Here is an 18,003-nt window from a genome sequence, read left to right as displayed (position 1 = left end):
TTTTTAATTAGACAGTTTGTTGTGTAGGAGATGCAAAGTTTTAAAGTCAGATACTTAATACCTAAGAAACATTGAACAAGTTAATGTCTCTGAATTTCAGTTTTGTATTTGCAAAAGAATGATAATTTTTACTTCAGCATCCCCACCATAGTCTTATGGGTCTGTAGTAAAATTTAAAAGAAGCAATTTATATAAGAAGCCCAATATACAACAGATATTCAGTATATGGTAAGGCTGCCTTCTTTCACTTCTTTCTGTGCCAAATGTAAAAAAAAAAAAAAAAATCAACAAACTGTCACTGGTAATTAAATTGCTCTGCATAGCCATTGGAAAATGTTTCCAATCATACTGATACTTAACATTTGATTAAAGATTTGCTATTTACAAAGGGCTTTTATGAGCCTTAACATTTGATCCTTAGAAAAAGTTCCATGAAGGAATCAAAGCAAGAATTATTACCATTTCAATTTCAGAGAAAAAAAGTAAAAACATTCTAAGTCCTCTATAGAACAAGTTACTCAATCAAACTTACTGAACTGGAAAGTAACAAAGCTCAGGTTTAAACCCAGAGAATCAGGATCTTTCTGGGAAAGCACAATAACTCCCTGAACGGGGCTCTGGGTAAGGTGACTGTTCTGAAAAATACAATGCGAACGTTTCACACACATTCTGTGAGTAATCGTGACAAAGGGTTCTGCTGCTTTTTTCACCAGTCTTCCTTAAGTTATACTCCCTTCTAGGGAGTATATTCTCAGTATAAAGGAAAAAATTATCCCTTTCCCATTTCCATGAGTATAAGAACATGGTGACATCTATCCAACTTTCTTCCAAGAGAGGCATAGCGAAAAAGCTGAGCAGGACTATGTGTATTGCATAGCTTGATTCAAATTATTTTTCATGTGATGCTTCGGGTTTTGTGGTAAAATAGAATCAATTTAATTGTGGTTTTATGAGAAATGACTTATATAAATGTTAGTGATACAATTTGTCAAGTTTGCAAATGTATTAATCTCAAAATAATAAAGCTAGAAATGATTTTATAAAATTTAATTGACAAACCAAAAAAATTGGAAAATAAAATTTCAAAATTATACTACGTATGAGATCCAAGGACATAAAATGCTTAGGGACAAATTTGACAAAAATCTGTGCAAAAGCATCATACAGAAAAAGATTAGACATTGCTAGAGAAATGTTTACAGATTTGAATAATGGAAATATATACTATGTTCATGAATTGGTGCTCGGTAATATTCTCTACTCTTAGCAAATTAATCTATAGATTTTATGTAATCCCAATCAGAATCCCAGAAAATCTATTATTTAAAGAAATTGATAAGCTGTTTCACAATGTGTATGAATATGCAAAAGATCTAAGGGAAAATTAATTTTCAAAAAGACATACAAAACTGAAGAACTTACACTATTTGATTTTAAGACTTTCTGTGAAGCAACCAAGGAAGTGGAATAAAATAGACCCAAACATCTATGATAACTTTGTGTCAGGGAAAATTTCTTTACTAGGTCAGAAATAATACTAAAAATAAAATAAAAATTTATTACATTAGACAGTATCAAAATTAAATCCTTTATTTTCTTCAAGAGAAGAATCAAGGAAATGAAAAGGGAGACTGGGAGAAAATATTTGCAATGCATATAATTGATAAAAAAGTATATCCAGTATATGTAAAGCACTTTCCCAACCCAATAAGAAGAAAAATAATAAAATTTATTAAAAAGGGTAGAAAATTTCAATAAACTCTATAGAAAGATATATGAATATCCAATATGTATATGAAAAGATATTCAACATTAGTCACTTGGGAAATGTAAACTGAATTAAAACCACAATGTGATGTTACTTGATGTCCACTAGAATAGTTAAAATTAAAATGACTGGCAATATCAAATATTGTCTACAATGGGGAGCAACTGGAATTCTCATACATTGTTGGTGAGAGTATGAAATGGTACAACTACTTTGACAAGCAGTTTGGAAGTGTTTTATTAAGCTAAAAATAAACTTACTGTATGACCTTGCAATTCCACGTTTAACTATTTACTAAAGAGAAATGAACATGCATGGCACACAAAAGCCTTGTACACAAATGTTCACTGTTCCTAGAAGTTTTATTCATAATAGTCCAAACAAGGAATCAACCCAGAATCCATCAACAAGTGACTAGATAAACAAATTGTGGTATAGTCATACAACTGAATATCTTACTCACTAATAAAAAAGAATGAATTACTAATGTACACCACAACAAGGATAAATCACACAGACATGTTGAATGAAGGGAGATGATACCAAGAACTGGTATGATTCCATTACACGAGATTTCAGAACAGACAAAATTAATCTATAGTAATAGAAATCAGGTTAGTGGTTTCCTAAAGTAGAGGAGGAGGAACTGACTGTAAGTAGCACAAGGGAACTTTCTGGAAAGGTGGAAGTATTCTATATTTTGATTGGGATATCATTCAACCTGTATATCTGAAATATGTGAACTTCACTGCATATAAATTATACTTCAAAAAAGTTGTATTTTTAAAAATGAATGTGGTCAAATTTCTTTAAATATTCTTCTTCTTAAATTCTTAAAAATTTGTGAAGATCCTTCTCTTCTAGGTTAGACATTAGTCTATACTGAGGGCTACCCCCCTCTATACTGAGTCTATAATGAAGTTAAAGATTAGTCTATACTGAGGGGATTTTACTGAGCTTCCCCCTCAGGTATGCTAAATACCATTCTCCTAAAACCAACAGCTCCGATATTCTTTAAATGGTGAGTGGTAAAAGAGGGTCATACACTAAAACTAGCAACAAAATGAGACAATAACTAGACCTACAAACCAGGCAAGTTCTATGGGCTTTTTAAAAACATTTTTTAATGGAAAATTATAAACATACATAAAAGAAAGCACAGCATAAGAAATCTTTGTGTCCCCATCACCTAGCTTCAAAAATCATTGTTCTATGGCCAGTCTTGTTTGACTATAACCCTATTGCTCCCCTTCTGCAGCTTCTCGATGAATATTTTATAGCAAATCCTAGGTGTCATGTCATTTTATCTGTAAATACAAGAAGCTCTAAAATTGTGATTTGTTTGCTCATGCTGTATGCTCTGCGTGAAATTCTTAACCCTTTGCCTGGAATATCGCTGAATCTTTCTCATCTGTCAGATGAGACCTTTTCAGAAAGACCTTCCCTGATGTCCTTATTGAAATAGTATTGAAATAGCTCACCTCTACCTTGGCTCCACTACATTTTGTCCTGTTTTTGGCAATCTGTGAATTATTAGTTACTGGTTTTTATCTGTCTTCTCAACTATATTCAAAGTGCCACTGGACCAGCACTAGTACAGTGTCTGAAAGGTGACTACTAAATGGTAAATCATCATTGTTAATGAATTTTCCTGACCAGGTAATCTGCTACAACTTTTCAGAGGTCCATAATTAATATTTTATCTATATGTCGTGATGCTCTGGATAATCACCAAAGGTGAGCTGGCATTGTTCTTTCATAATTTTTAAAGCCTAAGGTATAAGGAGGTGTCAAACAGAGCCATCGGTTGTGTTTCTTCTTTTGTATATTTTTGTAAGAAACATGGAATGTTATAAATGGAAGCAGCTTGAGAAATAATCTAAATTCATAGATTTGTTGGCTTTTAGAGTGAAAAGAATCCTTAGTTAACATTTTGTTGAAGACGGTTCAAACTTTTTCTGTTAACAGATAACAAAATGTCATAACCCACACCTAAAGTTGTAGAATTTGTGATCTGAAATCCTTGTCTAGATATATAATCCACTAACTTAAGCAAGAATTTGCTTTTATGAAACATTAGAAAAATCACTTCATTTTATTTTATCTATACCTAGTACACTCAGTTAAGCTATTTATTCAATGAATATTTATTTTACATCCATCATGTAATAAAATCTCCTCTAGGTGGTTGGGGTTAAGTCAGTGGGAGATAGAATAACCCTGGAATGGGAGTAGAGATATAGTAAGAGACAGCTTTAAACCCAGAAGTGTCCAGTATTAACAGCTTAAAGGTTCCGGTAACCATTCAAGTTAGCCACTCAACCAAGTCTGATTCATACAGAAGAGTGTCTTCCATCATATTTTCTCCAAGAAGTTATATCAAATATTCGGTCCATTTCCATCATCATTCACTCACTCTTGCCAGGGCACTAATCCCAAGATATGGCATAAGGAAAGGGGTCGCCACAATGATAGTTTCTTCTGCACAGGGCATGGAGTCAGGGGCAACGTCAGAGGTGGTGGGACAGCAGCAAGGGAGGTGGGCTGGCCGGGCAAGAGGAAGTGCACACCTCCCCAGAGTAAAGCAGATGCAACACCCCTCCTCCCCCAATAAGCTCAATCAGGGTGATGTCACTATCCTGTTCTCTGTCTCTTCAATGTTCTTTTCTTCCACCACCACTACCACATGAGAGGGAGCTTTTCTAGTTAGTTCCCTGGCAAAAGTCTTCTCATCCTCTGAATATTGGCTATCCTGGCAATTCTAGCAAGACTTCCTGCTTTACCTGGACACTACCAGTCCATGAAGTAACAGCTTCGGATGACAACAATATAACAGCAGCACAACTAGTCTAACAAGGGTGGGTTTTTGAAACAATGGGATACCACAACTACAGTGTTTTCCCCTCTTAGAATAGAAAATAACATGCGTTGCATTTTTAGAATTATAAAATAATGCAAATTTCCTATTTTAACATTTCAGATCTCAGTTGCCAAGTAACAAAACCACAAGTTCTCCTATTTTCCATAAGCTTTCAAAGTTTATGTTTTTGGCATACTTCAGGGCAAGAAGGAACTTGTTGCTAAATATATTGCATGTTCTGCCTCCAAGAAATTTGGGGATTTCTCAGAACAACCTTGGGGGTCAAAGGGTGATCGAAAAGTCACTGCTGGCTTTTCCTTTCTGAGCTGCTGGTTCTACTACTACTGAGAGACAAAGACTAATTGTTCTCCTCAGGATGAATGTTGCTTTGAGAAGCCAGAGGCACTTCTGAAAAGATGGAGCAATAACCTTGGTGAGTTCAGAAAAGGGCATGTTGGGATCAAGACTAGGATTCTGTCTTCCTTGTGGATAGCATTCTAACAATCTGAACCCTGAAGGATTCTAATGGGTGCACAGAGCTAGATGTCTAGCCCTGGGTCTTGTCTTGCTGGTCCACATCCATGGTGAAAATTAGTACCTCCCGCCTCTAAATTCTTGTAGATCTTATTTTTTTTTATATTTTATTTTTTTTTAAGATTTTATTTATTTATTAGACAGAGAGAGAAAGAAATCACAAGCAGGCAGAGAGGCAGGTAGAGAGGAGGAAGAAGGCTCCCTGCAGAGCAGAGAGCCCGATGTAGGGCTCGATCCCAGGACCCTGAGATCATGACCTAAGCTGAAGTCAGAGGCTTAACCCAATGAGCCACCCAGGCGCCGCTTGTAGATCTTATTTTATATATAAGTTCTTGGTACTGATCATACGTTGCACCAGTTATTGGTGCTATTGTGCCTGTGATACATCCTTACCTAAATCACAGGCTTCCAGGGAACCACTATAGCTTACACTTCTTGTATCTCTCCCACAGTCCTAGAGGAAATGCTCTATACCTAAGTTGTAAGTAAGTATATGTTAAATGACTAAACATTCATATCTGACTGAGCTAAGGAAGCATAAGTAGTATCTGCTGACAATATTCCCCACAGATTCTCTGTTTCCTTCCATAAATACCAAACACACACACACACACACACATACACCCCTACACACAGATACACACACTCGTACAGACACTAAAAGCCAAGTCTGTCCTTCACTCTCTTTACTCTGACTCCTAACGTCCCTTGGCCTATCTTGATTTCTTATGGTAAAATATATTAATAATTGGGCCTGTGCTTCATTTCATCTTGATTTTCTTAGATTCTGTGATTCTGCAGAATGGACAGTCCCTGGCTTTCTCCCTGTTTTTCTCCACTCTGAGTCTCCTTTGTGGGTTCCTGACTATGGCCCAGCCCTTAGTTATTGGTGCTTCTCAACAGTGTCACCCACACTCCTCTCTCAGCAGTCACTCCAGGTAAGAGCTTTTATTATCATCTACAGGCTGTGACTGCCAATTTCTAGTGGCAGACAAGCTCTCTCCTCTGAATGTCAGAACCATGTAACTAACTGCCTACTGGACATCTCCACCTGCCCCCTTCAATGACCCAAACCAGAACTACCACCCTCCAGCTTCAAACCTCATCTTACTCCTGTTTCTGCTCTCTGAAAATGGCACCACCATCAACCCAATTACCTACACCAGACACTTTCCTCTTGGCCTGGCTAAGCACCAGCTCATCGATGGCTGTTAACATCACATTCCTCTTTATCTTGCTGGTCACCGGCTAGTTCCGGGGCCAGCATCCCTCACAATATTATGGAAGTCCTATTCTATCTGTCTCACTAAGTATGGTTTTGAGCACTCCAGGCCATTTAATGCTGAAACCAGAGTAATCTTTCCTTCTTTCCTTTTTTTTTTTTTTTTTTTTTTTTTTTAATGTAGGCTTCATGCATGGAGCCGAGTAAGAGGCTTGAATTCTCAACCCTGAGATCAAGACCTGAGCTGAGATCAAAAGTCAGACCCTTAACACACTGAACCATCCAGGTGTCCCCCTTCTAAAATATAAATTTGATCATGTCACTCTGTGCCTAAAAGTCTTTCAATGCAACCCATTGTTCTTCATGATAAAGCAAAATTTCTTAACTTGGCCCACAGGCTTCTGAGTGACGTCACCTGCCACCCCAGTCCCAATGCTAACCTTCTTCCTAGCCCACCCAAATATCTTTTCTACCTAAATGTCTTTACTATCTCAAATGTGTCATACTGTCTCTTATTTTTGAGTTTTTCCTCAACATATCACACTGCACCCCTAACCCAGTCCCCAGTTTTGCCATAAACCCTGCTTATCCTTTATTTTAGATCTACCTCTTCCAAGAAGCCTTTCCCAACCCTCAAGTACAGATGAAGGGTCACTCTCTGGCATTCCCAGAGCATCTGTACTCACTCTGTGATTGCATCTATCACACTGTGGTATCCTTGGCTTTTTTTCTGAATCTCTCATTAGCCTCCCCCCACAAGGACAAAGATTCCATCTATTTTGTTTGAAGCTTAATCTCCAGCATCTGGCCCAGTGCTTGACCTATAGTTAGCACTCAGAAAATATTTGCTAATGACTGTCTTGAATAATAAATAACACGAAATCACTTTCCCTACATCAGTGAGAGATACTGGAGAGAAAGATATTTCTCACCTTGTATTTAAAGTTGACATGGGTTTTCCCCTTCCCTAACCTTACCGGCTATTTTAATTATCAGGAAAAGGCAACTTCTGTATGAAGTGGGGTAAGGCAGAAACTGTAGGCAGAAGTTTGATAGGAATGGTTCCAGTGGCCAGTGACCACAGATTCCCGTGCATCACGAGATCCACACAGAATGCAGGTCTAGACACCACTAAGTTAATTCCCCAAGGATTGTGGTTTTTTGTTTTTTTGTTTTTGGGGGTTTTTTGTTTGTTTTGTTTTTAACTTACTGATTTATTAACCGATCTGAAATAGAACCAATAATAAGTACATTTCAAACCCTTGGTACATTCTGGAAGGTCATGTATCGGTTTTTCTGTGCACATTAAATACATACTAATAATGTCATTCAGACCTCATACTTGGCAGAGTATTTACATTAAAAGGGGCCTATTTCCTATTTGACTACTCAGACCACCTGGTACTCCCAAGTAAATTCCAAGAGACTCTAGGTTGGATTCCTTTCCAATTAGACCCTGAGCAAGACAAGAGAAGAAATAGTATATTCAGTGATTCAATGACTAATCATGTCAAAGTGCAAAGAAATCCACTCTCTTGCCCTGAATGGATTAAGGAGAATATTGTTAAAGAGGTGGTTAAAAATAAAGGTCTTAGCAGGCAAAGCCTATAGAATCTGTTGGCCCTTTCTGAGAAAATAGACTGCCTAAATTAAATAGTAACTCCACCAAGAGACATTTGAAAACCACTTTTAGAGGAATGCTCTTGTCAGGACCATGAGACCTAATGTCCTTCCTGGGTGCTGGGGACACCAGTTAGCTCAGAACAAGGAAAAACAAAAGAAATAAACAAACAGTTCTTCTGTCATATTCCTGGATCCAATGTATCTTAAATTACAGCTAACAGACCTTAGAAGAACACAGGGAAAGTAAGCCTTTTAAGCACCATGCTCAACAAACCTAACACTGAAACGTTGGTTTCTGAACTCAGAAAGGGCCTTATTAGAGCTCTTTAGGGCTGGAACCTTCTGGATCCCCCAACGTCTAGATGCACATGTGGCAGAGTCAAACAAACACAGAACTCAAGTCAGGTGACCTGACTTTTTAAATCCAGGCTTTTTCCACACACCAGCAGAATCAACTCAGGTAAGTAAATGCCTTTCCAGAGTTTTGGAAACCTCAAGGTACAACTCGTAGGTTAAAAAACCAGGTTGGTTGGTTTCTTGTCTTCTTTTCTAGAAGCAATCTGCTACAGAAGTAGCAAGTCTCAGCTGGCCTCCTTGGCAAAGGGTTAAAATTCACTTCACGTCTCTCGGCGAAGCTTTTAGCAGCAACCTGGAAAGCTCTTTCACTTCTGCCCAATTACACTGCAAAATGTCAAGCCTGTGAATTTAAAAACTTACTGTCAACACTTTGTGGCAAGTAGATATTAATTGATGTGAAATCACGATGGAATGCCTATAGAAACGCACTGCGTGCCAAAGACTTTCTGACGTAGGGAAGGTAAGCACAGTGACATAATGAGATATGACTTTCCATTTCTTTACAAATGTTGTTAAAATACTTAATTCAGCAGCTCTTGGGTTCTCGCTGCCTTTATTATTAGCTTACTTGTATTCATTTTGTCTAGTTCTCTGTAGGTGCTTCTTTTAAGCCCCTTAAAATAAAAGAATATAATATTCAAAATCAATTTGCTTCATTGATCCCAGTACTTTCTCAGCATTAACCATTAAACTGAAAGCTGAGTCTGCAATAATGCTGACACTTCAATGCTTACAAACACTTTTATGAAAGAGGATGGGTACCTTGGACTTGAGCATGGAGTTATTGTTATAATTGGGAAGATATAAGGAAATTCAAAAATTATTTAAAATTTTTCCCTATTCTACAAACTTGGGGTCATGGAATAGATGTAAATGCTGCTTAGCAGTACTGCCAACTTTCTTCTCTTCGGACAAGGGAGTATTCTACTTTTCGTGTCCTTGAGATTACATGTAGTCACATGACTTGCTTTGGCCAATGAGATAGGAGTGTCACCTCCCAGCAGAAGCATGTAATGGCTAGTGTGAGACCCTACGGTGGTCTCCTGCCCTGCCTTGGTTCCAGTAGAAGCACAAATTGATAGGAAGACATGACACTGAGTCGTCATGTGAAAGAAGGTTACTCTAGGGAGTCACCCAGCCATGCAGTAGACTTAGAATGAGTAAAAAAGGAACTTCTGTTGCTTTAAGATTTAGAACTATTTGTTATCACAACATGGCTTAGACTTTCTTACCAATACAGGGACCACCAAGTCCTACCATACCTAGCTCCCTGGATTCCCTAAGCATGTCCCCACAAACTGTCCATTCTCTCCTCTAATTTGTTACTAACTTCAGAATCATACATTTTTTTTTAAGGAAAACTATTAATATATTGGGTACTAGCACCAAGAAAATCACATGATTGGATTGACCATATATACATATAATCTTGACAGAAAAATTCACACAGTTATATACTGGATTAAATGTCTCCTGGAATTTTCTTTTTCCGAATCTAAAGGGTATATCATTGCTTATTGCTGCTATAACAAACAAAGTGGCTGAAAACAATGTAATTGTCTTCTTTTACAGTTCTGGAGAACACGAATCTAAATCAAAGTGTTAGCAAGGCTGTGTTCCTTCTGGGGGTTCCGGGAGGTCTGTTTCCTTCCCCCCCCCCCCCCCCCCCGCTTCTGGTGCTGCCTGTATTCTTTGGCTTGTGACCTCATTTCCAAGGTCGTTGGAAATGACCTCATTGTGTCCTCATTTCATCACTTCAACCTCATTTTTCATCATCACATTTCCTGCCATTCACTCTGATCCCCTGCCTCCCTCTGATAAGGACCCCGTATTTACACTGGGTTTATAAGGATAATCCAGAATAAGTCCCCCATCTCAAGATCCTTAAACACATCTGCAAAGACCCTTTGGCCACATCAGGTAACATGCACAGTGGGTGTTTTTAAATCATCTGGCCCATCTTGCTTTGTCACCCCTCCACCTCTTCTCACCCTTGCCTATGTCTTAACAGCACAATGTCTTGAACAGAAATCCTTGCTGAAGAAATGAATGTTTAACTCAAATGTACACTGTGTCAAATCTCCTTTATTCAAGAGCACCAAACAATATAGGTAATAAAGATACACTCACAGAGAGAAAAAAGTAATGCCTCTCACAAAAACAAGAATAGGGGAACTTAAAATGAGCTCCATTCAGGCTAATCAAAATTAATGGAAAAGGAAGCAAAATATTTTCTCAAACTGGCACTTAGTGCCAAGTCTTTAGTAATATGAAAAAAAATGCTTCAAGTCTATGACTAGTCATATAAATACATATACTATACATACATATGTTAGCATTAGATACATCTGCATAGATTCAAATCACTAGTAACCAATCAGAATATAAGTTATATGTCTTCTTGCTGGAAGTTGCTTATCAGTTATCTTTCATTCTTCTCATATGAGACAATGTGCTGAAAGGAAAAATCCATTATTTCACTCTTCTCAGTTTGGGGTCTGTCCAGGACAACTCCCTCTATTTCTGTTTTTTTTTTTGGTATCTTCATATTCCCCAATTCACATGGGCCCTGAGGTTTAAAAAAAAAAAAATGTAAAGATTTCCCTCAAAATGTGTGATCTCACTGGGTGCCTAGATGGCTTAGCCAGTTAAGTGTTGGACTCTTGATTTCTGCTCAGGTCATAATCTCAGGGTTGTAAGATGGAGGTCTGCACTGGGCTCTGTGTTGGACATGAAGTCTGCTTCGGATTGTCTCTCTCCCTCTGCCCCTGAACTTGTACATTCTATTTCTCACCAAAAAAAAAAAAAAAAAAAAAGTGATCTCCCAAGTCCACCAAACCCTGTGACTCCATGGTAACTTTTTCCAGCAGTTTCCTCTGCTGACCCAGCACTTCCAGGTTGAGGAGGAAAACTCACTTTTATGGGCTGTCCAGTTTGCCGGCACCCTAACAGCTGACATTATAATTTATATCATTCTTTCTAAAGAACAACATTGACAGTTCTGGGATCTCCCAATGGTGAGTATAAACTCATTGGAACAATGATCAATGGGCTTCCTAAATAGCCAGTGAGTGAATTCCAATAATTGGATTGCAAATAAATCTCAACCACAACAACAACAACAACAAAAGGTTTCATTTGACTGCAGGTTCTGAAATGAAAGCTAAAAATGTGAAAGATCCAACTGTTACTTTAAGAGGCTATTAAACAGAAAACATAGTAAGTACTTTCGGCCACAGACATGTGGTACCCAGAGCTCTGCAGACACAGAATGGCCTGAGAATGCCTCAGAGGTGGTGATCCCCATGGCTGTGGCTGGGAACTAGAACCAGCTGGGCCACAACAGTGAATCCAACAACATTCCTCAGCATTCCAGACCAATATCCTGCCCATGTAGGCTTTCTCCCCTTGAATTTCATATCTCTTTTCCATGCTTGTCCATTCTAGGTGTTCCACTCACTTTATTCCGAGCTTGGTTTCAGTTTCCTATCCATAAAATAATGTCAGAAGAATGATCGAGGATAACTCATACAAAACACCTAACATACCACAGCACAACCGATCCACAAAAGGACTATTTGATTGGTTGCTTGGTTGATTAAGTCATTGACTGAATCATTCATTCGATGTATGCAATATGTACAAGGCTCTGCACTAGGTGTGGGAGATAAGCCTGTCCAAAAAGTCATGGTGCTGGCTTGGTCAATTATTTCACAGTGCAGAGGAGAGTTTTTTTAAGCTAGGGTCTATGGAACTCTAAGGTAAAGATACACAACTTCAGAAGTTCTGTGACCTCCTGAAATTCTGAGCAGAATTATATTGTGTTCATAAGTGCTTATGAAAATTTTTCTAGAAATAGGTGGTTTCATCAAATACTTGAAGGAATCAGCGTCGGGGTCATCTTTGCCACCATGTGAGGAAGTCTACCTAAGATGAAAGCCAACAAGGAAGAATACTAAATAGAAATCCGGAAAAAGACAAAACTACAAAAAACTTTTGTTGGAAGACATTCTTTCATCCGAAGCTAAAGCTATATCTAGCCTGCGACTTTTTAGTTACATAAGGAATATATTTTAGTTTTTGTGCAAACCTGTTACAATTGTCTTTCCCTCCTTTTAGTGAGAGTCAATCTGGTTAATTCAGTGTAAACACTCCTTACAAACAAACAAAGCCACTAGTTTACTGCTCCCAGATACTAAGCTCTCTATTCTATGGTTATTGAGTCAACTTAGCTCTCTTATTTTTGGGGATCCATTACTTTACTCATCTCCAAATTCAAATTCAATCCCACCATAAGCCCATGGCTTACAATGCCTTCTCGTTTTACTTTATCATCTCTACATTCACTTCTTCTCTTGTTACAGAATATGACAACAGAGATTATTTTTCCACTCTGATTGGCCCTGAGTCTCTTGCAAAATCACAGAACTGACAGTTAAGTTTCCTTCATTATTTTCACTCCCATCTTCAGCATGCCAGAGTGATGGTATAAACTCTGTCCCAATCAACGTAGTTTTACTCAATCCTCACTGGGTATTCAATACATATTTGTGAAAGATCGTGGAATCTTTCTCTTTCATTCTTAAAGGAAGAGAAACACCAGAAACAGAGTTTGATCCCAGGGCCTCAGAGAGGGGCCAATCCCTAGAGCGAGAGAATGTTATCTTCATCCTAACTTGGTATGTTATAGGTCTGAGAGGAGAGAGCACATAAAGTAAGAGAAGTGGGTAGGCCCAATGCAATAAATTTGTGGCAACATCTAGTTTCACTTTTATGGCACAAACTTTTAAAGCCTACCTTAAGCAATCATAATACATGAATAGTAAGTGAATAAAAACTGAAAGTTAATATTTGAAAGTGAAATCAGTCATTAGATGAAAAGGGAGAGATTGGAGCTATATTTTCTCTTTTCAAAAAATTCTTGTAAAATGTTTAATGTTATTTAAGGTATTTTCAAAAACATTGGCATAAGTTGCATTTTTTTAAACTATTGCAGATAGTTCAGTTGTGTTGCAACATATCCTCCAGTGGGAAAATTCTCTGGCGACAAAATATCTAGAAAGTAGGGCACTGAGGAGAAAACACACACACACACACACACACACACACTTGGGGTAAAAGGACAAATCCATTTGATTAAATAGACTTTATTTTATCATCATGTGTATATAGTATTCAAAACATAGAAAAATGTCACAAGAATGACTGGAGAATTTTTTTTTTTTTTCACTGCAAGACCTGATTGAACATGAGAACTGTATTTCTGAAGCTATGTTTAAAAAAAAAGAGGGCCTTTGCTGCGAAGTGGCAATCCCTTGTTCGGGTGAGGTGGGGGGGGAACCGGCCCAAACTACTGGGCAGAGAAGGAAGAGGCTTCTTAGGAAATCCCTGTGAGCTATAAAGGAAGTGAGGACCCAGAAAATACAGAGCCCAATAACCCCCTAAGAACCACAGAAGCCTCTAAATTTCCATTGGAGGTTTTGAGAGTTGGCCCTGGTGACCGGGGAAAGGTGACACAGAGAGAGGTAGAGGGAAGAGAAGCAACAACAAAGGCCTTTGGGGGGAAGCCGAAGGGATCTGGAGGCACAGTGACAGAATCCAGGGCAATGGAGACACCAGGAGTAAAGAGGGCCAGAGCCTCACCTTCCCACTGTGTTCAAACTGCCTGCAGAACGCTGGGGCAGACATTGGCCAGGCTGAGGGGCTGCCTGCACAGTGGGAAAGAGAAGTGTAAATCTCAAGAAGAGGGGAAATGCCTCTTTCGGAGGGGACTTTCCCTGGCCAGTGAGGTTTCAGATCATGTTCTGCAACAACCTCCTGGCTTGTGACAGCGTTTCAGGGAAATGAGACAACCCAAATGCAAATCACAAAGGAAAAGAAATTCAGCAGTGGCTTGAGAAAACAAACCGAGCCATGCTGAGTCTGACAAGGCAGAACTCAAAAGTAGAGTGAACTGTAGCAAGTGCTGCTTTGAAACGGAAGAGCAGAGAGGAAGGGCACACGTCACTCCGGAGTAAAGAACGATCAGAGCCTCTGTTTCTGGACAGCCTACTATGTGCCTTGAGCTCTGCATGCCTCATCGCTTATCCATCCAGCAGTTGATGTGAAAGAGATATTATTATCCCTCTTCTCATCTGTATGGATGAGGAGACACACTCCGAGAAATTAAGTGGGAAATTAGCCAACATCACCCAGTTCCAGGGCCAAGATTCAAACAGAGACCCATCTGATACCAGGGATCATGCTTCTCCCCCTGACCCTTCTGCCACTAATTGAAGTGATTCATGGCACAAATCACAATCTTCTTTATACCCAGACTTCCCTTTATGACACGGTACAGGTAAGCTTAACGTCAGATAAGACAGCAGCTTAACATCAGCCAGTTTCAGCCCCGAGATGTTGGTCACCGACCAGTTTTGTGGCAATGAGTAATTCATGCAACTTCTCTGAGTCCCCGTGTTCTCATCTGTAAAATGGGTCTGTGCTGGGGGGCGCTCCGGTTCTCCACTTCCAGGAGGCATTCCTAGTCCTCACATGTCAAAGGAAGGAAATTTCAAAGTTGTGTTTCCTTTTTAACAGAATATACGGGATTGTCATGTTCCAGTCCTCTGTGGATACCAGGCCTGTAAGGATCCCGTGCTTAGAAGGTGAAACTACTCTTAAGATGGTGTTTCAGAAGGCCTTGTGAATGGAGCCAGAGCCTTCCTAGCCAACCCTCTGTTAGCAGAAAGGCTAGATGGAAAAACAGCCACTCCACATTCTTCGCCCCTTCCCAGCATAAATCATCACTTACTGTGGGAAAGTGATTACTTGCCAGGATGTAGGGCCTATGACTCATACGGTTGTCCTTAGCCCCTGATCAAGCAGGAACTAAAGGTGGAGAGCCTGAGAAGCTGGGGCGAGGACACTGAATTGCCAAGTCTCACCTATGACACCGCTCGAGAGGCAAACGGAAAGTCAGATGAGCAGCGGGGCCAAGTGGAGTCATGACGCTCTATGCTGCGCGGCCAAGCCCGGAGCAGAACGACATGGGCCCGTGGCTTTGAGTCATTCCTTGGGTCTGAGTCCTTACAGCCCCAAAGAGGCAATGATCAGCAACATGCAAACAATGCCACCCCTGAGCTTGTCCTGACAGGCAACCAGCTGGCGGAGGAGTGCTTGTGTAAGACATACCCTCCTCATCCAGAAACACCAGCAGACTTCACAAAGAAGGGGTTAAACTGCTCCACATCAGAGCTCATATTCTAGAACAGAAATACATGAGCGATAGACACCACAAACACATTCCCTTGTGGTTTCAGCCAACACTGGGCTAGCCTTTCTCCTTTGTTGCTATAAGCTGTGGCATATCTATGTATCTACTTTCTATTATATTTTTCTACATGGTCTTTGGTGTCCTTAAAAATGTTCCATTTGAAGGGGCACCTGGGTGGCTCAGTGGGTTAAAGTCTCTGCTCGACTCGGGTTCTGATCCCAGGGTCCTGGGATCGAGCCCCACATGGGGGGGGGGGGGTCTCTGCTCAGCAGGGAGCCTGCCTCCTCCTCTCTCTCTCTCTCTGCGCCTACCTCTCAGCCTACTTGTGATCTCTATCTTTCAAATAAATAAATAAAATCTTTAAAAAAAAAAAAGTTTCATTTGAACAAAGAGCTATTTTGTGATCCAAAGCACAGAAAGTTAGAATTACAAACTGTATCTATAAAATCCTAGGAACTTACTAAGGGCGATAGGAAGATTGATCTGTTATCTAGGCTGAGTATTGTTCTCTACTTTCTTCAATGTCATAAAGGTAGCGAAAGTAGAAGTTCCTTATGGCAATGATGTAGGAGAAAAAAATTTTTTAAACTCTCCTTGTCTGAGGAGAGGCTGTTGGATATGGTCTCGGGGTAGTGGTTTGTGATTAAGGAACTACAGCGAAGATACTTGGAATAATGAAATGCAACCAGTGTTAACTAGTCTTCAGCTGATGTTAGGAAACAGTAGGTCTTTGGATGTGAAAAATTGAGAGAATGGAAGCCTCTTCCTTATGGTAGTGGGATAAGTATAAAATATTTCTTCAAGTATGTTCCACAGAACTCCAGGCCCACGAGCCACTGCATAAAGAAGGTTTTATACTCCAAAGTAAGCAGTTTGGAGAACTCTGCCGTGATGTCCTCCATGCCACACCCACGTGGTTGGAGAAACCTGGCACCTTGTCAGACCTAGCACTTCCCGAAGTTACTAAAGACCTCAGAACCACACACCTCCCCTTTTATATTTCTCGTGATCCTTATTAACCCCGTACAACTAGTGGTGCATGACCAATTCTTGGTAAAACACTGATGAGGAAGAAAAACAGAAGGGGAAGAATTTACATGGTAAGGGATCCCCAGAAGATTCCCGATCAGTGATGCCCCAAAAGGTAAGATACTAATAGGAAGAGAGGTAGTCAAGGGACACCATGCAGTTGATGGGTTAAACCAACCAGGGGAGGGGATAAAAAGGAGAAAAGAGAGTTGGTACTTATAATACTTAAATTATATGGCACACAACGTACCCAGCTTTGTGGGGAGGAATTATTACTCCATCTACCATTAAGAAGAATAAGCAACTCATCCAAGACCACCTACCAAGTACTTCAAGCACTGAGGCTCAAGCAAGCACTTCCAACCAGACAGCCACGAAGGGCAGGGTGCAGAAGGCGCGGGCCACCTAGACGGAGATGGGAATGGCACATGCGAGCTTGTGACAGAGCAGGGACATGGTCCTCCTGAGATTTGAAAAGAGATATTCAGGTTTTCAAACTTGGAGTGTGCTTTGCTCTGCAGGGAGAAGCAGGCTGATGCAGTAGGAGGAAAAAGAGAAAAAAAACAAAAACGAAAAAAACAAAAAAGCCTTCTCTTTCCTTCCCTTCAACCTGAGGCCCTTAGTTACTAACTTTCTGGAGAAATGGGCAGGAATTATGCCTTTAACACCTTTTCTTACCAATTCAAAACAGGCAACATTTTCTCTCACAGGAGGGTTCTCTCTTCTGATGTCCAGAGGAAAACAGGCTCCAATTTTTCTCCCTCAGAGGGGAAAGACCACAGGTAATCTACATGAGCACCCGTACTCATCATTTTGATTTCCATTCCTCCGGCTTTCTCAAATCCCTGCTTTGTGAGCACTTGTAGCAGTATCTAGGAGGAGTATTGCACAGCCATGACACGAAGGAGTATGCAAAAAGGCAGGTGCTCTGGCCTAAAAATCAATGTTCTCTTACAAGGGTCGCCATCAACTTTATCTAAACTAATGCAAGACTCTCAAGGTGGTTGGAATTCAGAGGAAAACTTTGGATTTTCATGGGTCTATTGTTTTCATGAGAAATAGTCTTGTAGAACCCATCTTCACACAATGCATGGATTGGAAAGACTGGGTATGATAGGTAAGGTGCTACCTAATCAGGAAGCTTCCACCCTATTTAATCTCCCCTGCTTATCACTAAGAAAAAAAATTACGCCAATATATCTGCTTTTACCTACAAATTACATAACTGTGCTGCCAACTAATATATTATGAATAATATAAAGCATTTTAAAAATGAATTTTTTAAAATGATATTTAAAGATACACTTATTCATTTTAACTATTTCCCTCATACCTCAATAAACCAAGGGCTCTAT

At 39.6% G+C, this 18,003-nt stretch overlaps 1 long non-coding RNA gene across 1 annotated transcript in view; it reads right to left on the bottom strand.

Annotated features, from left to right (window-relative positions):
* Window positions 1-10,560: 10,560 nt before the first annotated feature.
* LOC116588092 overlaps window positions 10,561-18,003 on the bottom strand; it is a 29,546-nt gene continuing 22,103 nt past the window's right edge. The window contains exon 5 of the long non-coding RNA XR_004284777.1: window positions 10,561-10,933. This is a non-coding gene — a long non-coding RNA (uncharacterized LOC116588092). The remainder of the gene's footprint in view (window positions 10,934-18,003) is intronic.

This window comes from Mustela erminea, chromosome 4, assembly GCF_009829155.1.
Source record: "Mustela erminea isolate mMusErm1 chromosome 4, mMusErm1.Pri, whole genome shotgun sequence".
Classification (NCBI taxonomy): Eukaryota; Metazoa; Chordata; class Mammalia; order Carnivora; family Mustelidae; genus Mustela; species Mustela erminea.
Note: the sequence above shows the minus strand (reverse complement) of the source record. Positions and strands in the feature narration are given on the sequence as shown.